The following is a 25472-nucleotide window of genomic DNA, read 5'->3' on the forward strand; positions in this document are numbered from 1 at the left end:
ATGACTCGCCAGAAGCGTCGCTCCAGGGCTGCCCGTGCACCCCTGGGTGGCTGTGCACACCAAAGACACCGGCAGAGCCTCTTGAAAACCCCAGGTATCTGCTCGGAGCCATTCCCCAGTGTGGAGGGTGTCCCGGGACAGCGCTACCTCCAGCCCTGCAGCCGCCGGAGCAGCCCCCGGTGCACGGGACTGGAGAACATCAGCATTGGCCCTCCTGACATTTTGATCCGGCACCTTATCCCTGGTCTCTCCCAAGGAGCAGCCTGGATGAAGTGCTTCTTTTGCCAAGGAGGATGAATCTAGGAAAGCAGGGGGCTGTACTGGGGTTGGGCCATTGCTGGTGGCCCAGGCATGGCCAGTTGCCTCCCCGGTGGCCAGGGCAAGCGCAGGGGTGGCAGACAGCCAGGCAGGACAGGAGGCTGCGAGCTCTTGGCCATCAACCCAGGTGCAATAACCTGGAGATCCTTCACCTCAAAGGGAGCCAAATGCTTTGGGGCGTTAGGACAGGTTGGTGAGGCTCTCCTGAGGGCTCTATCCATGTTTTGTGTGCTCAGGAGGTTTTGATAAATACCATGTGTGTCCGATGCCTTATCATTACCATCGGAGGTTCTGCGAGCTCAGCTGGAGCGTTTTCAGAGCAAGGCAACAGCAGAAGTGATTTGGACCTTGAATTTTTAACGGAAGCGGGGCCGTCTTGTCTTTGGGCTGTAAAAAGCCCGTGCAGCTCACCTGCGGGCTCGGAAATGATGGACCGCGCTGAGCCTGGGGCTTGCGGGATAAATCTCACGGCGTCACCACGTGAGCACTGGCGTAAAGCAGGCGGTGTGGGTAAAACTGGGAACAGCAAACGCACCACCAGGCAGAGCACACGGGGGTTGAGTTAATGCTCTGGTTTCGGGTGCGTTGCCCATGTAAACGCACACCCCGCTCCTCCCCTCCGTGGCCCAGAGCCGTGCCCAGCTGTGATGGGGTGCCATCAGAGGTGTTGTCCAGATGTTTCTTTTCCTTTGGCAGCCTCCTTGCCCTTGTCTGCCCCTTACAACTCTTTGCTGCAGCTCTTCGGTGATGAAAGGGCTCTTCAGGGCCTGGAATCCTCTCCCTGGGTCTCCATCTGGTCCTGCTCGGGTGGATACAGCGACGAGCAAGCCCACCCCTGGCTCCCGGGGAGGGATTTGCAGGTGAAACACTGCCCTTTGGTGCTTTGTTTGAACCTGAGGGCCCTTGGCTTGGCTCAGTGGTGTCACATCTCCGAAAGGATGTAGGGACTCACGCCCCATCGGTGCCGGTGAGGTGTGTGCGGGTTCATACACGGGGTGCAGTGCACCAGGGGGTCCTCAAGGAAAGGGAGATGCTAAATTAATGCCAGGACCGAGCTGCCTAGCAGACTTGCTGGGAGCAGGAGGCAAATCCTCCATGGGCGGGGGGGGGGGTGCCTCCAAGCACATCTTCCTACAGAAAGGGAAAGTTGGGCAAATACTCTGCTTTTTTGCCCTGAGCCATTTCTAGCAACGAAGCAACGCTTCGGGCTGCCACAGTCTCATGTCCGGAGGTCACGGGCGTGAGCGTGGGACCTGCGCAAGGGTGATGGGCCACACACACGACCCCCGTCCTGCAAAACACAGCCGCAGACTCGAGTGGCGTTTGGATCTCCACATGGTTGGAGTCTTTGGGTTTCACTCCAGCCAAGTCCCCGCTGCCAGGACAGGCAATGAACGCACGAGCCTGTCTGCTTTATCCCAAACCCTGCTGCTACGGGGTGACTGAGGGGAAGGGGCGAGGGGTGGGGGCAGAAAGAGCTGCTTCCTGATGGAAAAGAGTGATTTTTTTTTTGATTGTCAGAACCTCAGTCTTCCGACCAGCCGGCTTATTCAATGTGTGGAAAGAAGCTCGTCCTCTCCACGTGGCCGTTGGGCAGTTTCGCTGCGTGGTGAGAGCCTCCGGGATCCCCCACCTCAGCCTGGATCCCTTTTCCCGTGCTTCCCTCCGGAGCCTGTGCATGCTGCTTCTGAGTGCGGGAAGCTTTAGCCGCATCCACTACGTCTTCCTTCTTTGTTTTTTTTTTTTTTTTTTTTTTTTTTTTGGAAACTACTTTTTAATATCCCAATGCCTTGCTCAGCTCTATGGCGGAGTGCGGGCTTAATTTGTATACTCGAGCCCTGCTGCAAAACGCTCTCCCGAAGCAATCTTGTCGGAGAGTGGAGATAGAGAGAGGGAATAATAACTCTTCTAACCTTAAGCAAATTGTTAGCCCTGGCTCAATATCCTTCATAATGAAGTCTGCAGTAGACTTTTAATGTAGAGGCCTTACCTAACAAATAAGACGATGAAGGTGAATTCCCCGTGGTGTGGTTGCTAATACTGGAATCAGTGCTGTTGTCATCATTTTTTTAAAAAAAAATACCTTTTTTTTTTTTTTGAAGTTAAGCTTGGAGGTGTGATTAGAACAACTTCTTTTTTTTTTTTTTTTTTTTTTCCCCACCTTGCAACATTAATTTATGGCTGAGTTTCATTCAGTCCTGTGGTCAGAAGTGCAGTACAGGTGTTAGTGATGTGTTGGCTGTAACATGGTACCATAGAGTAGCTGATTTGTTAAAAAAAAAAAAAAAAAGAACAGAACAGAACGTAAAGAAAAACAAAAAAACCCACAAAAAAAAAAGAAAAACTGGGAAAAAATGTAAATCAAGTATTTTGTGGTATATACAACACAAATTAATTTTTCACAGAGAAAGATGTTTCTAGGAAAATGAAATTCTGATCATTCATACTATTTGTATGAGCAAATAAAAGCTATATTTTACCAAGCGCTGGACATGGTTGTATCTATTCCAGGCTGCGGAGGTGGAGGTGGCCTCCCCACGTGGGTTTGGTGGGGCTGCCCCCCCAACATGTGCGTGTCCACCCATGAATGTCCTTGTGGTTGTGCTGGCCCCATGGCAAAGCCCAGAAGCATGTGTGAAGCCAGCGGGATTTAAACCCATGCGTGAGCTCCCACCCAGCACAGGGCTGGGTTTGGGAGCCGGAGGCTTCGCTGGGTGGTGGACATGGTCGTGTTTTGCTCGGCTGGGTTGTGGGAGCTGGTCTGTCCCATCAAACATACCTTCGTCAGACACCATTTCAGGGAAGGAGACCTGAGGGATTGCCCTGCAAAAGCTGGATGGTCTCAGTGGTTGGTGAACCCATCCTGCTGCGTCAGGGATGCTGGAGGACAATTCAGTCCTTTATAGCCGGTGGTGGGGAACCTCTCCAGTGCCAAGTTTCGTTTCCAAAGCGTTGCATTTACAGTAGTGGTGCTGGTCCAAACCTCTGGGGCCAGCGGTTGCTATTGCTCCCCTACACACTCAGCACTTTAAGATATAAAAATTCATTATCATTAAATTCAGAAGAGTCCCAGGCCAGTGCTATACAAAGCAGCGCCTAAAGAACGTTACAGATTTATGTAATGCAGCAATTGCCACTTAACTAAACTGAATTAAAAGAATTTAATTTTTCTTAGCAAGTCTTGCATCCGGTGCAGAGTAATTGATGGGAGTCTTTCAGACTGACCATTTTTCAGAGTCCTTCTAGAAAAGGAGTCAAAAGTAAGCACAAGATTTAATATAGCGGTTTAGGAAAAGTTCAACCTGGAAGCCTCCAGCTTGTCAGGATTGTAATTAGCTGCTTCCAAACCCCGGCAATGCTTAAACTCTATAGGTGTCTCATCATTAAAATATATACGTAGATTTTGCTTTAAAATTCCCATGCGCCTGCTGAGCAGCACAGCTGGACGTGCTTTGAGCTGACCTCAGCTTGGAGTGGAGCAGCTTGTTACCTCATTCTCACCTCACCTTGATTGCATCCCAACCCAGGTGCTCCTCTGCTAACGCCCCAGCAGATGTCGATCCTGTAGGCACTCAGGGTCTAGTTTTGCAGCAGCTCATAGAGTGCTGTCCCTCATTCTTGTATCTTAGAAGAGCTCTTTGGTTCTGGGATGGAAAGAGTGTGGGTTCTTTGCCTTCACAGAGGGACTGGTGCTGCAGAAGAAAGGGAAGGTAAGTCCTTATGGGGTTCAGCATCTGCCCTGTCCTCTGCATGTCCCTGTAGGTGCCTGGGTTTGGGGATACTGGGAATTCTCTCCCCAGTTTGGGCTGGGCCCCGTTCTCAGATGCTGTTTTGGCAAGAGCATCTAGAAGATAGGAATAAGGGTGTCTGTGTTGTTTATGGGATCACATGCTGAATACAAAGAAGTGTTTGCTCTGACAAAGATGGGCTGAAGGGTTTTCTAGTAGCTCTGGGGACTCGAGCTAAAGGAGGAAGCTCTTGAAGGAGAATGGTTTGATGAAGAGGTGGATGAGGCCGATGCAACCGTTGAACGGTTGCTGCTGATGATGGTTGGTAGAAGAAAGGTGATGAGCTGTTGCTTTAGTCTAAAAAATCAACCAGGTCTCCAGGTTGTGCAAACAAATGTGGCATTTCTAGTGAAGGTGCTGGAGCTCTGGTGCCAACATCCCAGAAGGGTGTCACACGGTGAAGATGCAGATGCCGGGGATGGGGAAGCACAGAGCAGGGAGGAATTCCTCTGAAAGGCAAAGGGCTGGTTCTGTGGGCACCTGGAGAGTGTGGAGACCTCTCTGAGGAGGGTGAGGGAAGGTTAACTGAGGAAGGAAAGATCTGGGGTGCCCTGTAAGTGCTAGGGAACGATCTGAGCAGGATCAGTGAAGACAAGAAAGAGCTGGTAAAAGCTTGGAGTTGAGTCCATGCTAACAAAGCCATTGAAGAAGTTGGTGGATTTTGTAGGTAGCTCCATGTTTATTGTGCTTTAGACCACAGTGATGCATTTAAAACAACCTTGAAGCTTAAGGAAGTTTTTATGGGGCCTGGTTTCAAGAAGAACTCATTATTATATGAGTGCTTTTTTTTTTATCTTGAGACTGGTAGACAGATGGCTGGGAATTTGTGCTGCTGGCAGTCCCAGTCCCCTAACCACCAGGATACTGCAACAGGAATTGCTTTGCTTCTCTTTCTGAGTTTTTGTTATTTTTTCTCCCCTTCAAAAATCTTACTTAGCCACTAGATCTGTCCGTTAATAGCTTTATTTAAAGCTAAACTTTATTATCCTCCAATTTCTCTCTGTGGTTAAGAACCATGGTGTTAACTCTTTTCCTAATGCATATATTTAAAAAGGTAATAATACTGACTAATTAGTTATAAATCATTCAAACATTTCTATGCGAGGTAAGTGTTCAGCACCTTGTTTAATGGCCTCTTTATTATAGAGAGGAATTCCTATGTCAAATGTTAGTGTTGGTACCTTCAGCTGGGATAAAACCTCATGGCCATTGTGAGTCCTCGGAGCTTCCTGTCAATCAGGAATTCCCCCATTTTCAGATTGTAATTAATTTTATTAAAACATCCATTCCAGATCTTTGCAGGGTCCTACACCCTAATTCACTGGGAGGGAGCAACTGGTACCAAAACCCCAGCAGGTTGGTTGGTCTCACTGTTTCTAAACTCTTCTCGCTAAGCCGTTCACTGCTGCTGCCCTACATTTTCCAGCAGACCATTATTCACTCCTGCAGGATTTTTGGATCCTGGAATTTTGGAATTTCTGCCTGCACAATTCCCTCCCCTCCCCTGAGGGCTTACAAATAGGATTGCAAGAATCAGCCACTGTCACTGGAACAGCTCAGTTAAAAACTGAAGAGCATCCTCCAGGAATATTATTTGCAACTATTTATACAGTCAGCCATAATTGTGGGACTTGATTCATGCTCATTAAGTCCTCTGAGGTGCTTGATGAGAAGTGCTGCAGCAGTGCTAAGCATTACTGGTTATTCAAGCTGCTTACGGCAACAAAGGCATCACCATTTGTCTTGGCTTGATCTTTTCCCCATCCCACCAGGAGCTGGCAGGGGGGACATCAGTCCCAGCTGCCCTCAGGAACAAAGCCTGATCTGGTTATGGGGCTCTTTGCCAGAAATTACATGCCATGCCCTGGTAGAAACCAAAATCCTGAACAAAGGAATGAAGTTTTAAAATAACCTGCTCAAAAAAATGGCTTGGCAGAGAGGATGCAACTGGCTGCTTTGACATCTAGGTTATTTAGCTGGGAATTTATGTGTCAAAAGCTTAAAAGCTTCACCAAAGAAAATTTAAGAAAGCACCATGTTTCCAACTAATTAAGTAGTGTCAGCCAAATATAACTTATTTCTCACCATCACTCATGTCTACAGCAGAATTATCTCATTTTTGATTTCTAATGACTTTCTCTCTCTCATTAATCTGGCCATGAATTATTTTTATTTAACTTCTTGGCATTGAAGCAAAGAATTATTTTTTTCTTTTTAATAAGAACAGCATCCCTAGATAATTCTGCATCACCCTTGAAAGGGGATGGGGATTCTAGCTTGGGTTTGATGGCATGGCTTTAGCCTCCCTCCCCAGGAACTCTACCCCAGAAAGGCTTGTCCTTTCTCCCTGAGACCTCCCTTGTCCTTTCTCCTAGTACAAGTTGGGTATAAAGGTTCTGGTTTGGTCCTTTATTCTAACAAAAAAAAGGACTCTCTTTCCTGCAATTCTCAGGGAATTTTGTCAAGAGATTTTCACAGAACATTGCTGGCTTTTCTGTTCCTCACAGCATCCCTGGCTCTTCTCATAGGCTGTTGCAGAGGTTTTAAATTTAGTTCTTCCACCCATCATCTGTGGCCCTGTCCCAGGCATGTGTGTCCTGGCTATTGGAAGTGTCAGTCTTCCTGCTTTACTGCTTTGGTTCACATCTTAGTTTTTACTAATGGTTTGTTATATGAAGTTCAGCTTGTTTCCAAGTCCCTGGAGCAAGCTCTTAAGATGCTTCCATCAGGACTGGATCAGACATGAGTTTGCATCCAGTATCCCTTCTCTGGCTACCCTTCTATACCCCAGGTAGCTCCAAGAGCAAGGAACTGGAGGTGAACCTTTATTTTCTGCTGCTCATAGGTGAACAGGGGTCAATCTGTAATTTAGAGGTCCACGTTCTACCTGGGGTTTCTCTAGCAGGGCATCTGAGTCCCTTCTCCAGTCAAGGCAGACCTTGAACATAACCTAAAGAGATTAGCAAATACCCCTTCTTACGAAACTTCCAGTCCCAGCTGCAGATCAAAGAAACTCGGATGATTTAGAAAGGCATCCAAGGACCGGGTGCTTTACATACATTGGCCTGAACCGCCAAGCAATGCCTTTGTTTCCAACCACTGTAGAAGCTCCCCACAGTCACCAAGAGCAATCCTGCTGTGTCTCCCGTGGGAGCAACCGCCGTTTCCAGCCAGCCCGGGTTGCTGCAAGGTAACCTGGTTGGCAGATGACCCGGGCAGACAGCTAGAGCTGCTCCAACACCTCCCTGGGGAAAGCAGGAGGGAGCGCAGAGCCAGGAACACCAGGCAGGCAGAGACTCAGCCGGCAGAGTTTCACCGCCTTCAAAGGGGGAGCCTGGGAGGAAGCTGCCAGCAGTAAACAGGTCGCTGAAGGGTGATATGAAACATGGGGAAAGTGGCCCTGAATAGGGATACCCCAAATACTGTCTTTCTGTATCCTTTGCACGGGCTGAAGTTCCTTAGAGGTACTTTCTATGTAAGAATATTTCTAAAACCCAGTGTAGCACACCCACCGAGACAACAAATGCATAATTAAATTGGTTACGGCTGATTAGCAACAACTCTGGAAACTCTCATCAGGACTGAAGTTGCACTGCTGGGTAGTTTGGGATAAGAGAAGTCACCTACAGCTCAGTGCTTCCCGATTGCTTCGCTAACAGCTCTCAAGGGGAATATGGTTACAGCTGGCTTGGTTTTACCACAGTCTTCCTCTCTCACCTGTGTCCTCCTGGATGACCAGCCAGGCCCCAGTGCTGAGCTCAGGGAGAAAGTGAGCAGGGGAACCGTGTCTGTGGCTGCAGCCCATCGAGCTGGAGGACTCTGGTTGGTGCATGACACGTCGCTGCTGAGGACTGGGGAAGGCTCTGCCCAACCTGCTCTAGATCCAGGGTCCCACGTCTCAGTGGGCACAGGACAGGCCATGTTGTTCACAATGTAGGAGATGTAGAGCTACTCTACTCTATGACTTACTCTCCCCTCCTCCTAAGTCAAAGCAAAACCTGAAAACCAAAAAGCCTGACAAGGAAAACTCCCCTAAAACCCAAAAGAGGGGTTTTTTTCACTCATTTCTCCTCACCAGATTTTCATTATTTCCTATGGAAAATCCACTTCACCTGTGGAAAACTGCTTTACAGAAACTTCCATGTAGTTAAAAACTAAGAAAACAACTTTTTGGAAAATGGAGTGGCACTAACACTTTTGCTAATTCTGACCCAGCATAAGGCAGCCAGATGGGGCAGCGGGGATGGGAGCAAGGCCCCTGGCAGCTGGATGTGTCCCAGCAGGAGAGGAGGGGAAAGCCCAATGTCCCAGCTGACATCTGTGCAAACTTGCAGATGAAGGTCCATGAGGAAGGTACAGAGACCTGCTGGAGACACTGGGCTGTACTGGTGTCCAAGCCCATGCTAACTGCTGTTCAGAGATGGATTAAAACAGAATCGACAGCACTTGTGTGTGAGATAGCACACAAAGATTCAAAGAAGCACTTGGCTTCTTTGAATTCAAGAATGATGGAAGAAGTGAACTTCAAGCCAAGGACTAACACAGCTCTGCTGAGGGGAAGCTCCAAAGCACAGATCTCCTAGGGCCCAGCAGCACCAAGAAACCACGGGGAGGACAGCTCTGCTGAAGGGCAGTGTTGAATTTAGCAGATGTCTACCCAAAAGCTGCCACAGTCGTGTGCAGCTGTAGGTGTGTTGCATCTTCATCTGCAGTATGGGCTGTGGGCTGGTCAGGTGACCCTGAAACATGGGAAATTCACAATTATTACAGAATAATACTGTATTAAATTTTTTCAGGTCTTCGCATCAAATTCTAGTGTGGAGGGCCAGATCTTCAATTTGGTGTAAATCAGCCTCGCTTAGCACGCTGCAGACGAGGTTGTCCGAGGGACTTCAGTGGGATGCAGGGCTAACGGCATCTGGTGGGATCTGTTTCAACAGAGCTTCTAGGCCAAGTACAAGACGTCAAAAGGCAGCAAACGTCTGGTACTTTCCTTCCACTTCATCCTGAGTAGCACTGTGGTGCCGGTGGAGATGGACTCTTATTCCATCTCCCTTGACATGGCCCCAGATGCATGAATTGATACAATCGTACGAGAAATCCCGTTGGCTCTCAGTCCTCGGGAAACTCATGTGCCATGTGTTGGGCTGGTGTTATTCATCCCTGGAGGGACAACAGTGCAGGGATCTCATTACACTTCCTCTGTGTATATTTGTTTTATAGTGCTTTGTTTGAGAGCACACTTGGCAACTCGGTTGTTTGAGTGTTGTGCTGGAAAATACACAGTATTTACGTATCAACAGTGAATAGCAGTCTCCAGACAATCAGAGGGATGCGAGTCAAATAGTACAGGGGATGCAAGGTGAAGGTCTTGCAAAGGACCTTTTGGAGAAGGAGGTCAACGTGCTGGGACTTGGGGCATGAGGACTGGACTACCCATGGAAGGGGACATACGAAATGCTTGCTGAGTGTCTGTGTGGCCATTTGTGGCAGAGCCCAGGAGTAGTCACCAGTGAAAGGGATTAAGCCTTGTGCTCATGTGAAGCCAACAATCCCCATTTGGGTCTGCGCAGATGACCAAACCAAGATGTCATTGAAGAGCTTCACATTTGGAAGTTCTGACTATTTCAGGGGCTCAACTTCACTTTCTGCCCTTCTCAAGGAAGGATAATGGTGGGAGACTTGGATCTTCTGGGTGTTTCTTGGCATTTCACAGGCACTCTAAAAGACTTATAATGAGGTGCTTTTCTTTTGAATTGTACAGAATTGGGAACTTGAGCATTTGGCATTCATTTTCCTATGGAAAGTTGATGAGGACTAGGTTCCTATGGCCTCTAGCTTCAAAATATAAAAGCAATTTGCTGGCACTGGCACTGCTGGCAGTCGGATGCCTAATTGGGCTCTGGCTTCAGCACCAATTATTTTTGAAAATGTTACCTCAAACATTTAAGCCCTGGGTACTTGGGCAGGTTCTCTGGTTCTTCACAGGTCCACAACCCTGCTAGGAGGTCATCTAAGAAGTGGAAATAAAATCCTGTGTTTTAGGAGGCTTGGTTTGTGTTCCTGGATTGCTTGGATGGGGTTTTTTTGGCAAACTGCCTGCCCTGCCCGCATGCCTCTGTTTTGTTTCCATCCCGAAAGCAGACCTCCTGGTTTTGCCCTTGCCTACCCCGATGGCGTTGTGGATTCTGGTGCGTCACTGGGATACTACAGCTTGATGTATGGTCATCTCTTCATGCTGCTCACCGCCTTCACTCCCCTATTTAAACGTGTGAAGAATGGTGTCCTGGGAATAAACAGTAAGTTCAGGAAGAGCTTATAGGTTAGAAAAGATTGACTAATTCTTGGCAAAGGCCGGTTGGCACAGCCATGTTGACTTCAAGGGAGCTGAACTGATTAATGTCAGCAATGTGGCTGGCCCTGTTTCTCCAGATGTTCTGGTGAATGCCTGCAGATAATGAAACTTGTCTGGAAATCTGCAGAAACTTATGAATATTTGTGGGGTAAAGATGGTGTTACATGGGTTACCATGACCTGCTCCAGGCATGGCTCAATGCAGGGCTCACTCTGCTTGCCGAGACATCGAGTGCTGCCAGAGAGACCCTAATTCACCTGCGGACAAAGCTGTTGCAGCCACTGCTGAAGGTGGATTTATCAAGCGAGTGATCGTAGCTTGCCGCTTCTCATCGTATGTGTGTGACATAAACATCTATTATCTTCATTTGTAAAATTTCTCTGCAGCTCACCTCAGGGCAGATACTTCTGAGAGCTCAATTACAGGCAGTTAGTTGCTTGACAACACTTCTGGCAGACGCTGGCAGAGTGCAGGCACTGTATCCCCGTCAGACAGCAGATCTCTCTGTTTATTAATGTACTGTCATCAAGCCGTGCCTAAAGTCACCTGGGAAACTGCTGGGTTTCTCAAGGGAACGGAAAGGGATGCAGCCTGGAGCATGAGGTCCCATGTGGCACATCGAGCCCCATGGGATGGAAGGGCAGCATCCCTGAGCAACGGTCAGTCCTTGTCACCGAAGTCTGTGATATTCAGACAAGAAATTTCATCCCTGGACTACAAGTGTCAAGTGGTGAAGTGATTTGCCCAAGGACGTGCAGGAAGCTTGTGGCAGAGTTTGCAGTCTGAAGTGGATTTCTGGCCCTCAGCCCACGGTTCTTGTTTACGGCATTAAAGCAGATACAAATCCTATCTGAGGACTGGACCTCTGCTCTCCTGGGGGATCAGAGAGCAGAAACTCTGTCCCTGTGCCAGAGCCACTAGCTGAAACAGTCCCTCTGGTGCCCAAGGGGATGGTCCCTGCTGTCCTTTACCTCAGTGTCTCCCCACTTGGTGGGTGACTATGGTGAGGAAGGATCTCTGTAGGCTTACAGCCCCCAAATGATGCCTTTTGAGGCAGCTCTCTAGCAATCTCCAGCTCTGCTGACTGACACAGTCGGGGCAGGAAGGGGCTAAGAGTCTCCTGATAGTGATCTGGGATCTTTTAAAGTTTATATTTATTTAGAGAAACTTTCATTCCCCTTCTAAAAGGCAGTGGAAGGGCTCTGCATGGCCAAATGGCAGTTCCAGTGATCGATCAGTTCTTCCTAACGACCAACATCCTGCAGCGGTGAAGGGTCACAATCAATCACTACCTATTATTATTACATGATGAAATTGTAATTATGGGAGGGAAACACTGCGTTACACTTTCACATCCGTCATCCCAGAGCTGCACACTTAGGTGGCACCTCTCAGTCAAGTTCAGCAAAGTACTTAATGAAGGTCCATTAGCCCTCTCTGCCAACAGGCCTACCCACCTCCTGGCTCCATACAAGCAGTAGCTGAGGCAGAAACAAGTGTGCAACAGAGAGATTATTTCACCAAAAATCTTCTGAAAAAAAATCCCTCGAGCATCCTTACTGCTTCACTGTTGGCAGACCTGGGCGTTGTGCCACAGTATATCCATTAACCAACTCATGTCCTTGGTCCTAAACGAATGATCCTCAAATCTGTGCAAATAGGAATTATTTATTTTTTTACTGACAACTCTAAACTTTTTTTTTTTTTTTAAAATGAAAACAGCTTGAAGTTCTTGGCAGATCACAACGCTTAAAAACAAGAAAAGGGTAACCTCCTGGAGTTCTGGTTGTCCCAAGATGAATTATTTTGCTAGAGACAATCTGGAAGTTCAGAAATGCCTCTCTTGATCAGCACATTAAAAAGAGATTGATTCTGTTTTGAAAATACCTGAAAAAATTAAGTATTTTGTAGTCAGCCAAAGAAAATCTTTGCTTAAAATATTGGTCAGAAACTTCCCTCTTATTTTGAAGGGGTCAAATATCTGTCAGAAATGAGCCTTTTGTGGGGCAGTTGGATGGATTTAGATGACCTTGAGGTCCCTTCTAGACTATCTTCTGTGACCCTATGACATTAATCTCTGTTCTAATGGCCTGATCATCAGTTATCGCTGGATAAAGGAGAATGTCATTTGGTAATACCCCCCCTGGCTGCGTTTGCACGGGCTGTTCCCTGGCCCTTGCTCCTGCAATGCAGGAAAGGGATCTGGGGCACACCTGTACTGATCTTTTGTTTCCACTGAGGGTTGTTGGGAAGGTGGTAGTCATTATGTTGGGGTTGGATATGTTCCTGTACAGTCCTGGAGCACAGGGAGAATAAAATGCCCATTGTATCCTCAAGCCCTGACCTCACCAACAAACTAAATTGGTGTAGATGAGTCCAGGTGCCTTGCTCTGGTTAGTGAGGGTAGAGGGGACCCAGATCAATTATAGCCCTGAATTAGGCATTTCATGGGATTGAGGGGAATCTGGACCAAAGCAACCATATGGCTGATCTCTAGTCTTGGGGCGGATCTGATAAAGTGGACAAGAGGGTTTTTGCCTGCAGCAAAACAACAGTAACTCTGGTTGTATGTACGAGTAATCATTTCTCTCTTTGTCAGAAGACCACAGCCAGTGCAACATATCTTCTTTTTTTTTTTTTTTTTTTTTTTTTTTCTTCCCCTCTTTCTTTTGTTTTTCAGGAGAATTTAGTCTCCATCCTTGATTTTTCCCCATGGAGGGGGGGTTCCAAACTCAACAATGGCAGTGGTCTTCCCTACCCCCCATTGGGTGACCTTTTTTTTTTTTTCTTTCCCTTTCTGCCCCCAACTGCTTTTATATTCACATGATCAATCTTTGCGCTCTCCTGTTAAGTGCTTTTCTGATGTTAAAAGGTACAATCATTCTTTCCTTATCTTTTCTTGATTGTTTCCTCCCATCTCCCTCAACTGTAATTGAAGAAAACTTGTTTGTGGAATCTTCAGCATGCAGGTGGCAAGGCTGGGTTAGAAGCAGTGGTTTTCTGCTGCAGAACATCCAAAGGGTCCTGTGGTTGTCTCTGGAGTAACCATGTGCTGGGCCAGGAGCGCTAGTACTTGGGCACTTAATTGATTTGTCAACTTCTCTTGATCCTGAAGACTGGACTTGCACTGAATTCCTTGTAAACCTTGCCTCAAGGAGGATGCCATTGGGCTGGAGAAGGCCCTGAGCTGCTGGTCCAAAAAGCTTTTGAAGTGTTTCTTATCTTCTGATAAGAAACTTTTTAAACGCAGAACAAAAATAACAGGAGGGGAAAGAAACCCCAGCATCACTGAGACAATCTTCCTCTTGCAACAAACCACTGAGACTTATCGTGTCCCCTGGCAGGGAAGTCTCTCCAGTTTTTCTTAGACAGATCTTGTTTATAAAAATGTTAGGGCAGAGTTCACAACAACAGAACCCTAATCGACCTAGAGCACGTATTAAATAAATAATAAATGGGAATAAAGTATCAATGAGTGGTGTCTATAGCAGACATCTGTTTTCTCCCTGGCCTGCAGCCATACCTCTCTGGGCTGTGATCTCATCAGCCAAGCGAGGTCAGCCGAGTTCAGCTCTTGGGTGAAAATAAGCCCGTGGATGGCAAAATGCTGTTGGGAGTCGTGTGCTGGTCTGGGGAGTGTGGGGGCTTGCTCTTCCCCGCTACCTGCCCTGCCTGAAAGCAGAGGGAATGACACTCCCCGACCTCCCAGGGATCATCTTCTCGAAATCCCCTAGCCCCACCAACAAAATGCGGTGGGTAGGTATGTGCTGCACATGGATTAGCAATAGCTTCTGTCCAGAGATTGTTCCCGCAGGTTACGATACGCTCCAGAGCTTTTATGGGGTGCTGAATGGCAGAAAGGCGCCAGAGTTGCTTCTTGGCAAGCGAACAGCATAAACACCCAAACAAATGTCAATCGGTGCTGTTCCCAGGAAGGAGCCAAAGGTGCAGCAGATTTCGGAAAGGTTTTAATAAAAAGGAAAGCAGAGGCATGTTTTCACAGTGATAAAGCAGTTTCAGATGGCGTTGACTGATGTCAGTGGGGCTTTGGCAGAGAGCAGCCTGTAGGATAACCAGATGTGGGCTCTGAATCTGCCTGATCTACAGCAGGAGAGGTTTTTGGTTTGGACAACTGGATTTTCCCACCTAGAGCACAGATATGAATAGATGCAAAGGCCTTTCTTGAGGTGAAGAAGCAGTTTCTTCAGTTTTAGCCCCTTATTCCTAAAAGTCGACTCAGCTATGCCTTCAGTGCCCTTAAAATTGTGGAATTTCCCACTGAAGCAGGCCTGTAGCTGCCAGTCCAAGGTCCCTGTTCCGTGCGTGCTGTGAGTGGAGCCGAATACATCTTGCAATGTGAAAACCAGCGTCTGAGTTGCAGCTGGAGGGGGAAACAAATCTGTTGCCCCAAAGAAAATATCCCCTCTCAGGCCAGAATTCCCCTTCCCTGCCCACTAGCAGTGCTGGCTTGGGCTTCCCCTGGGCAGAGCGCTTTGCTGCCATCCCTAGTACCACCAGCGACTCAAAACCAAGATTTCTTTCCCATCGCAAAAGGCTACTCGGGAAAACTTGCCAGAAAGGCAGCATCCGCTGGGTTCAGCCTAGAAATCCCTTTTCTCCTATCTGGTTATCTCCCCTTTCCAGTCTTTGACTTGCTGGCACTGCAGCTTGCCCGAGGCTGTGTGTTTCCTGCATAATGCTTGGTTTTGGGACAATGGATAAAACACCTGGCATAGTTACGCTCACCTGACCTCTTTGGAGCAAAGCTTTGGTTTTATGAAGAAATGAGGTTGTCTTGTCCAGCCAAGCTCTGTCTCTTGGGCTGTCCCAGTGTCCAGAGCAGGACGTGGGAGATGGAACGAGGTCCCTTTGTGCTTTTGGGGGTTTGGTGCTGCTTTTGGTGGCTCAGCTGCAGCCAGAGGCTTGTTCCTGACAAGGCACTTGAGCTGGGTAATATCTTAAGTGACTCTGAGTCTAGCTCTGCTGTTGGAAATGAGGGCATGATGGCAGGGGCGGAGGGTCCTGTTTTGTTTTGAATTAGCTTCTGCTTCTGAGGCCTCAATTACACTCGGGTCGTGATTTCTAGAGTCTGTCTTTTTTTTTTTCTTGCAAGTATTAATGCTTGAAATAGAGTTAGAGAGTTGCATATATAATACTGTGCATCCTTGTGCTAGGGACTTAAGAGAAGTGCCAAATATAATGGATTTCATGATAAAACCTGCAAAAAAAAAAGGGTAGTTCTGTGTGTTGACAGCTCCTGGAGTGGAGCAGAAGTTGTGTTGATGTTATCTTCTACTTAATTAGATGTTTTGAGCCTGAAAGACTTCACACTGGAAATGTCATTGGCTGCATGTAGCTTGAAGGGCGGGCTCATAAGTAGTGTTTGGCCTCTGAAAAAGGCAAATTAGTCTAAATGCCACTTTAGCCAAAATGACAGAACATGAGCGATTGCCTGGGAGACGGGTTGCTAATGGGTGGCTTTCAGTTCATGTCTGTCTGCTTAAAAGCTGGCAGAAATCTTATGTGGAGACAAGCAGTTTCTTGTTTCCGTCGCCTCAATGGACTGAGGGGAAATGGTTGTTCCTCTCCGGTGTCCTCCCAAAGGTGCAGACACGTACCTGCCCCAAGGGGGTGGAAAGGAAACAGAGCTGGAGCCCTTAACCCGCTGTTGGGGAAGGGTCAGGGCAAGCTCCAAGGGACTGAGCAGAGAGTCACCCAAACCTCCCTCAAACCCAGGGTCTACCCAGTCCTGCCATGACTAAATACATTCCCCTTCTCACCCATGGTTTTCTGCCTTCACCAGCTCCTTGAAACCCATCTGGTCCCACCTCTGCAGCCCCTAGGGGGTTGGCACCATGAGTCCATCCTCTGTGGCCATGGGGTCATCCTGCAGTAAAGTGACAGGGCACACAGATAGCAGTCCCAGGGCATCAAATTCCTCCCCAGGTGTTTATCTTTGCTGGTTTCTCATTGGAAGAGGTCAAAATGAGACTCTTCATACCTTGGAAGGCCTGGGTTAGAGCCCATGAGTGTAATGGGACAGGGAGAGTCTTGGGACAGCTAGTCGTTCCTGGCTGCTGGGACAGGCAGCTCTGGAAGTTATGAGTCTTAGGGATGGACACCTGGGGAAAGAAAAGGTGGGTTTTTTTGCCATACTGATGGGAGGAGGAGCAGGGCAGCTCCAGGTGCCCCATCTGTCTGTGGCGGTGAGTCAGGTCAAGAGGTCTACCCGTGTTAGATTTAATTCAAAATGATGAGCTATGGAGGTTCACTGGTCTATGAGGGAACATGAAGGTGCTTTCAGGATGCTCACTCACAGTTTGGTTGCTGTTTTTGGAGGAAAGCTGCCACATGCTATGTCACTTTGATAGGAAACAACAGCCTATCACTGGAGAGTCCTCTGCAAGAGCCATGGTTCAGCTCCCAAACACTGCAGAAGTGGAAACGAGTAGGAACCTCAGGGCTGATTTTCTCCTCTTGAGGCTGATAGAACTCCACTGAGGTTATAGCCCAGCAGTCAGGAGTGACAACACTGAAGCCTGGGGGGAACAGAGCCGGTGTTCCTCCAACGCAGCAACAACAAATGCGGCTCAGGTGGGTCCGTTACCATCCTATGCCACTGTGCTGGACTCCATAACCTCCCACTTCTCTACAAGTCTTCCTTTAAATTTATCCTTTAAATTTATCTTCATTGCTAATGCAACACATCTGCTAGAAATAATATAAGATCAGAGTAAGGGAAGGGATTAGGAGAAGGTTTTGGATACATTTAAAGTACCTACTGTGTTCAGTATTTCTAATACTGGAACATGTAAATGAACAGAAAGGCTGTTTCAGGGCCCTGAACCATCAGCTCACTATTGAATTTATGGTAGAGTATGCCTAATTAAGATTCAGGAGAATGCATCATACATGTAAGTACCCTTCCTGTGCTTGCACGTATGAAGAGACACAAGGTCAGAAAACCTTCCTGGGTCTCACCTGCCTGGACCGTGGGCTGTGGTTTCTGTACAACCCCCTGAGTCGGGAGCAGACCCCGAGGGATTCCCACATCCATGGGCACACACTGTGGCAGGGCTGGGGGGCCTGGGGAGCACCTTCAGCCACAGCCTTGTCTCTGCCCTTGGGAAACAGCATACCATTCCCATCCCTGCAAGTGGAAATAATTTTTAGGCTGTCACAGAGCTTTTGAAGGCCTTTTAGTAGTGAAATAGAGGTAGACTGTTAGGGTGGACAGCACAACTGAAGAGGAATTGTACCTCCAAAATACCAAGGACTGAGCCAGAAGCAATTTTATATAGTTGTAGAGTCCTAAATCCATGCTTATGTTCCCTCAGAAGTCAGCAGAAAACTGGGGATGCTTCCAAAATGTGGCTGAGGTTAGCTCTCCGTGGAACATAGACCCAAATGTTAGGTATGATACATCTAGGCCAAAGCTAATTATCTCAAAAAGGATAATTTTGTTGGGTGCATGTGAAATACTGTTTGGCTTGCATTTACATGTTGTCTGAAATCATTTGTCAACAATCTTCTGTAATTAGATCTTGATTTAGGCTAATCGTTATATGCCTTGTTAACTCAAAGTGTGTATTTAAATCCCCATTGAACGTAATAGGACAAAAGCACATGCTGAAGAAATATGAAATACTTTTAGTCGCTGCACAAAAAAAATTGAACTGAAATATTCAGCCTTTTTGCTGTTTCAGCCATTCTTTCCACTGGCAAAAAAAAAAAAAAAAAAAAAAAAAATCCATTAATCAAGTATCATGAGCTGTCTCCAATTATTTGCCAAGCTGGGAAATTAGTGAAAACTCTGCTCTGGAAATGTGAAAGTAAAATGTGCCAGTACAGTAAAGCATTTTAAAACCTCTGCTGAAAAAGTGGTGACATGGTGGCTTTGTTCCAATTTTCTATCTGTGTTGTGGGTTTTCTTTTTTACCTTTTGTCCCTACAGAAATTCCAGGACTGAGTCAATTTTGCAAAAGTCACTTAGATTCTGCCAGGACTGAATTTGCGGCCTCGCTAATGTAATTAACGTCTATTAAGCGAGTGTGTGCCCTGAGCAGCTTAATAGGAAAATCTAATAATGTTTCCTATTGGAATGTTCCCTGTTAAATCGTCAAAGTGCTTTAGTGTATGTTTTCTGTAGGCAGCATTGTTTAATGGAAATGTTACACAAATTAGTATTAGGCCCTTGGTGAAGTGGGATCTTTAATTTAATTTGATTTTACAGCCAGGACGCAGAACGACTGCTGCTTTGGCCTTGCCAGCATGCGGCCAGGCAGAATTAGGTTTTGCTGGGATCACCTTTGTAATGACTCCTCCATCGCTCTCGCCCACAGAGCGGCAGAGGCTCCGTTATTAGCTGAGCTGTAAATGGCATTAATAATGTCCTTGTGGAGCAATAGCGGGGCAGGATGGTCTCCATAAAAATAGGAATCCCGTGGCTGACCAGGGTTTTGTTTTATTTTTTTTTTTTTTTTTTTAAGGTGGGTAATAAAAGAAGAAAATGGAAAGCTTGTGCCTTTGTTTTTGTTTGGTCTGACGGGTGATGGGAGCGGAGGTGCAGATGTTTGTATAAAGCTCTGCTTGTTCCCCGGGTGCCACTGCCGGCCCCGATTTCTGTTTGCTGAAGCCCCCGTTGAGTTTGCTGGGGGCTTTAGCCATAGTGGTTCACGGAGCAGGGCCAGAGGTCTCTGGGGACCCTGATGGACCCTGGTCTTGTCCCTGTCCCGAGGGTGCAGAGAGAACAGCCGGGTCCCTGGACAAGGAGAGACAGGCAGGACGGGAGAACAGAGCCCCTGTGGGCACGGTTCCTGAGGTTCCCAGCACCAGCCCACACCTGGGTCACGTCTCTGCCCTCCCTGTTTCATCCCTGGGGGCACTGAGCTGCAAGGAGGGCGATGGTCCCATCCCCTCCGATCTGGGAAAGTGGTGAAATGCCAAAGAAAAGGAGCTGCTTCTCTTTTCAATAACTACACAGCCTCCTTGGTCAGGGAGTTAGCTGGTTACAGGGAAGGATTCCAGGACCAGTAAATGCCCAATTTTAGCTTCTTCCCTACACGTTCAGAGTAGCAAATGCTCATGCTGCATGAGGGAGATGCTGGGATTGGCTCAGGCTGGCGTGGTGAAGCTCTGAGAGTTGAGTCTCCGCAAAATATTAACTAAAAAGGCAAAGTTTCTTCCTCTTTTAGTTATTTATCTTCTGGAGAGAGGAAAGGATGAACATCCCCCTGGATTTGAGGCGAGCAAGGAGGGCAATTTGTTTAGGAAACTCACTGAGATGGTGCAGCGTCTCTGCAGTTTATGTGTAAAGGGAAAGGTCTGCCTCTCTCTTCAGGTTGCTGCTTTAACTCTCCCCAGGAGGAAACTGCCAGGCCAGGGGTTCTTAAATTTTTCATCATGCAGGCAAAGCTGTTTCCTTCCCTTGCAAGGAGAATTTCTTCTTCAGAGCAGACTGATTAATTCTCTCCCATGCACCCTCTTGTACTTTGGGTCTCAGGGCACGGTTCCTGCAGTTCCTTTCGCAGCGTTGGACACTTCACAGATGTGTCTGAAGTTGAGGTCTCCTCCAGGAGCAGCTCCCGGTGTAAATCGGGTTGGTTGTGCCACAAGAATAGCAAATTGCTGAACGCTTTGCTGAGCAGCCCTCTCCAGCTCTGCTTCTCTTAGAGCTCCAATATCATAGAATCATAGAATGGTTAGAGTTGGAAGGGACCTTAGAGATCATCTTGTTCCAACCCCCCTGCCCTGGGCAGGGACACCTCCCACCAGACCAGGTTGCTCAAAGCCCCATCCAGCCTGGCCTTGAACCCCTCCAGGGATGGGGCAGCCACAGCTTCTCTGGGCAACCTGGGCCAGGGTCTCACCACCCTCACAGCAAAGAATTTCTTCCTGAGATCTCATCTTTCCAACACTAGCTGCTCGCACCAGTATTGTCTAAGTATCCAAGCCAGCCCTGAGCCCAGGATAGCCAGGTTTGATTTGGATTTAATTGCAATTTCCCCTAAAGCACTGGCCCAGCAACCTACCCCTACGTGCTACAGCATCTTCCAGAAAAGCCCCTTGAGCAAGGCAGGGGCTTCCCTGGATACCGATCCCCTCCTCAACACGGAGATGTCCTGAACATGGGCAGCCAGCTGTCCTAATCTGAAAAAAAATAGCACTTCTCTTTCCAAAAAGTTGTTAGGCGAGGGAATTCTGACACAAATTTTTCTCCCTGGCTCTCAATAACATTTAAATAAAGCTAGATCTAAATTGATAGTGTTGGTCTATAAAGGCCAGGGGAATAGGAAGGGCAGTAGAAAAGGCAAAGGATTTGGGCAGTTATCAGTGGAAAATGGTTTTAACAACAGCAAACCCATTCTGCCTGCTTGTAAAACAATGAACTTTAAATCTTGGTATCCTCTGAGAGAAAAGCCCTAGAAGTGGCTGCTTTGACCCGAATCCTTGCGCAGGGAAACCCACACTTCTTGTGTGGTTGCTGTTACCAGCTGTGAGTGCCTGTACCCACAAAATAATGTCTTTATCGTAAAGTTCTGCTATTGCAAAAGAAGAAAAATAGTTGTTGGTTCCTCATACTGATGAGTCTGTAAGACCTTTGCTCGGTTTTGGTGGTGGTTGTTTTTTTTGCTTGGCTGTTGTTTTTTTTCCCCATGAACATTAAAGCAATTTTCAGAAGTTAGCTGGGCTCACTTCCACTTTAAATTAGGGAAACTGAGGCAAAAATGGGACTGTAACTTGCCGAAGATCATAAAATAAATAAATGATAGAGATTGGGGTAGCTCCCAAGTTTTTTCTTGCTTCAAGCTGGCTGTGCAGGGACTTGAGAGGGCACTAATGACGCTTCCCTGGAAGCGCAGGCTCAGGACCATTTCCCTTGCCCGTGTGCCAAGGTCTCTTCCAGCAGCAGGGCCGTATGGCCCCCTCCGTATGGTTTAACTCAATGATTTATACGCTCACTGGAAGGCTTTACTCACAGGCAGACCCAGCAGTATTGGCACTTGATAAAATCCTTCCATTTTCTTGATTTGGTAATTGATGTTAGCAGTTTCATGCCTGCACGGAGCATGTTTTCATTCTGTTACAGCAAGAAGCACAGGGAAATGATCGATGAGATGATGGGTCCTTGGCAGGAGGAGGGGCAAGAGAAGACACTGCCTTTCTCTTGAAGTGTTTGGTTCTTATTTGCTACCTGCAAATGCAAACTCAGTCTGGGGCTTCCCTGGTCATGAAAGCACTTGGTCTAAGAGCAGCATAAAGAGGGAGCTCTTTTCTTGCCTGTGGTGTTGCTGTTGGGTCCTCACCCACGTTATGCTTTTCTTGGCTGAATATTGCCACCCAACTAAATTTAAATTGATTTATATCTGAGGGACATCATGTTCACTGAGAGAAGGCTTTTGTGAGTGCTGGGTGAAATGGGACCGATGGGTCAAAGGAGAGTGCTGTGGCAGTGTGCGTACGTCCTCGCTGGTGTCACCTGGGCGTACTTGTCCTTGCTGCACCCCTTCTGAAGGCACGAGGTGGCTACAGAAACATGATCTCTGCAGGAACTGAGTCACTTCCATAAATATGAGAATATAAAGTTGCTGTTCAGGAGGAAAATTAATAGAAGCTGTTGTCTGGGGTGGTGGGACACAGTGCACCAGTCGTGGCCCAGAAATGGCACATGTTGTGGCTGTGGTTAAGTCTCTCCAAGGGGATGTTGGTAGTGTTTGTCCTTGTAGAGGTTGCTGCTGAACTTCCTGATGCAGGGTTTGGAAGCTGCTGTGGTTTGAATCTTCCTGTGATCTGGGGCAGTGAAATTGGAAGTGGAGGAATAAGAAAAGAGGATGAAAGGTGGAAAAGAAGAGACAAAGTGGACTATTCTGCTAGCTTTTATCTGCAGCAAAACCCTACTCTGTGTGTCTGCTGTTTGATTTTGTCAGAGATGTTCTTGTCACAAAGGCCTTTTTCTGCAGGGACAGTATCTGGGTGATGCTGATACGAGCAGGAGTTTGGGATTTGTGATGGGCTATCTGGTTTGAATCAAATAAAGAACCACTCTGAATCCCTGCCCAAAACACCAACGAACCCTGCAGCATGTTAACAAGATGAGAAAGTCTGGCCAATTCATTTAATCTGTTCCAGACTCCTCTTCGCTTCCAGGTGTTCATCTCGGATCAGAAGCCAAAACATCCTGGGAGAGGCTCTTGCTGTCATATTTCCAGCCCATCTGATAAGGCTCGCGCCTCCGAGCCGGCATGCTGCTGCACGATCCCCGCTCTGCCTCAGCCAGGGATCTCAGGTTAGGGCTTCACGGCCAGATCCAAACTGGAAATGTAAAAATAAAGGTGGTGTCAACCAAATGCCTCACCAGCTGTAACGCATTTCACCTCATAGCTCTCCTCTGGGACATGTGCTTTGTTTCGCAGCTGGGCAACTAATGTTCTTGTCCAAAGTCGTACCAAATCTTCATGGCAGTTTCTCTATTTGAAGGCTGTAAGAGGCTGTGCAAGCAAGTGGGCAACCCCATCTATACATCACTCAATGTCAAGAGAGGTCCAAGCTCACGTCTGTCCCCAGATAAGTCTACATGATGGCCACATGCTACCTTGCTGACAGAGCCATGCTAGGACTGCTTAGGTATGGCCAGGCTCTCAGGTGGATTTAATGAAGCAGGGATAGCCCCGTGCTAATGTGGGAAGTGGTTTGGGGCTGGTGATGACCATGGTCTTTAGCTTGAAGTACGTCTGCTGCTGTCACATCCCTTACAGCTGAGCAAGAAGCACTGAACTTGGACTTCGGTGTTCTTCCTTGGCTCTCTGAGCTCTGACTTGCTTTGGAGAGAGCAGGAGACTTTGTGGTGTGTCTCAGCAGCCCATGCTGGAAGGAAGAAGCCCTCTGAAAGTGTGGTTTGTCTTCCCAGGAGCAACCTCCCCTAAGGAGCCTGGTAGGGTGGAGAAGGGGGATCAGGGGTAGCGAGGAAGGGGGGAAGACTCATCCCTGGTGCTCCTCCTGAGCACTCGGTGGGTGTTGGTCTGCCCCAGGCAAGGCTAAAATTCAGCCCAAGGGACTTGTCTTTGCCACAAAAGCCTGACTTTTCTCATTGTTAACTTGGCAGATTCTTCAGACTGACTTTTCAGTGTTTCTCTCAGACTGACTTTTCAGTGTTTCTCTAAATTATCTGTGTATTCTCCAACCAACGCTACAAGTACTTGCAATTTTTTTTTCCCCCAAAGAGCTGAATCTAGTCACTTTTTTCCTCTAGGCTTCAGAGGAAACAGAAAGGTACTTAACTTATGTTTTATTCATTACAGTCACTATCTCTTGTTAATTTACTTACATTATTTACAGAATTTTAAAGTATTTTGTGTGTCAGGCAGCATCCCAGGCCCTATAAAATGCTAATTTTCAAACTGTATCAGAGGCAAACATCTTTCCTGGGCCTCTAGGTAGATAAAGGGTCATCCCCATTCTTAATTTATTTTTCATGATTCTATATATAAATGCAATCAAGCCTGCTTGAATGGCAGATCTCAGGCAGCCCACTTCTCCATGTGGTTAAATTTTATGAAGATCCATTGTGGTTGTGTTACCGGTACAATAAATTTAATTTTTGATCTAGTGCCCTTAATTACTAAGGATGACTGAACCTGGTTTAACTACAGGAATAACTGTGTTGGATTTTTGCCCTAAATGGGAGTGAAACATAAGGTTCAGAAAGTTCAAGTAACTTTCTGAAAAGAAGCTAAGTTTTATTTTCACAGTTGCTTCTTTGCACTTCCTGATTCCAGCAAGAGAGGAAGTGGGGGGAAACCCAAACCCCAGAAGACTCTTAATGTTTTAGGTTTTAGTCTCGTGTCTGTGAGCTCTTGGCAAATTGGTCCTGTTCCCAGCCTTGGGGTGTTCGAATATTTCGAAGTTCCGGGACAGTTGACACCATAAAATTGGGCAATACACAAAGATTTAGGGGCATTTTAAGACAGTCTAAATCATTGTGACATGCTTGAACCATGTGTTTCCTGCTGGTCAGTTGTCTCTCAAGGTTTAACGTCAGTCAATAGGAAACACTTGATGTTGGATTTGAGTGGTGTTTGGCCTGGCAGAGTATGGCCACAGGTATGTAGTCACCATAGCACATCCTATGAGCCCCTTCTGTCTCTCGGTCACAGTGGTTATTGTCACTGGTGTTTGCTTTACTTCTCCCAGATGTCCCTTAGGTGCCTTAGTGGTCCTCTGCCCAACAAGGAGAACATGGGTGGTCTCTCCACTAACAGGGAGCAGTACTTATTCAGACCTCTGCTAGTGCCTCTGGGCAAGTCTTGGGGGGAAATGATATATTTTGATGTGAAGCATCACATTCCTGCTTGCTGGACATGGGAGCAAATAACCCTGTAGGTCTGGAGTTGCTTCAGGAGAAGGGAGGCCAGGGCTGGGGATGCAGAGCAAAGGTGAGGGGCAGATGGGTGCACGGACCAGGCATTAATCTGAGAGCCACCAGAGCTGGATTTGGCAGGCGGTGCCAGGACACGGGTAAGACAAGGGGGGAACAAGTCTTAAACAGAAAGAGGGGAGATTTAGATGAGGTATCAGGGAGAAATTCCTCACTCTGAGGGTGGTGAGAGCCTGGCCCAGGTTGCCCAGAGAAGCTGTGGCTGCCCCATCCCTGGAGGGGTTCAAGGCCAGGTTGGATGGGGCTTGGAGCAACCTGGTCTGGTGGGAGGTGTCCCTGCCCAGGGCAGGGGGTGGGACTGGATGGGCTTTAAGGTCCCTTCCAACTCTAACCATTCTGTGATCCTATGACACTGCAGCACCAGCAAGTTCTCCTTTGCACACAGAGCCCTGGGCTCCTGCTGTTGTTCACAAGGGAGAGCATTTCTCCTCTGTTTCTCTGGAGGTCTGCCTAAACAAGGGTGCCTTTTCTCATTCTGTTCAGTGTTCAACAATGCTGGTGCGTCAGGGCAGTGGCTCCTCCATTCTCTATGGGTGTCATGTCGAGGAGAGGTCAGATTGCGACAAATAAAGTGACT

This window comes from Numenius arquata, chromosome 17 (genome assembly GCF_964106895.1).
Source record: "Numenius arquata chromosome 17, bNumArq3.hap1.1, whole genome shotgun sequence".
Classification (NCBI taxonomy): Eukaryota; Metazoa; Chordata; class Aves; order Charadriiformes; family Scolopacidae; genus Numenius; species Numenius arquata.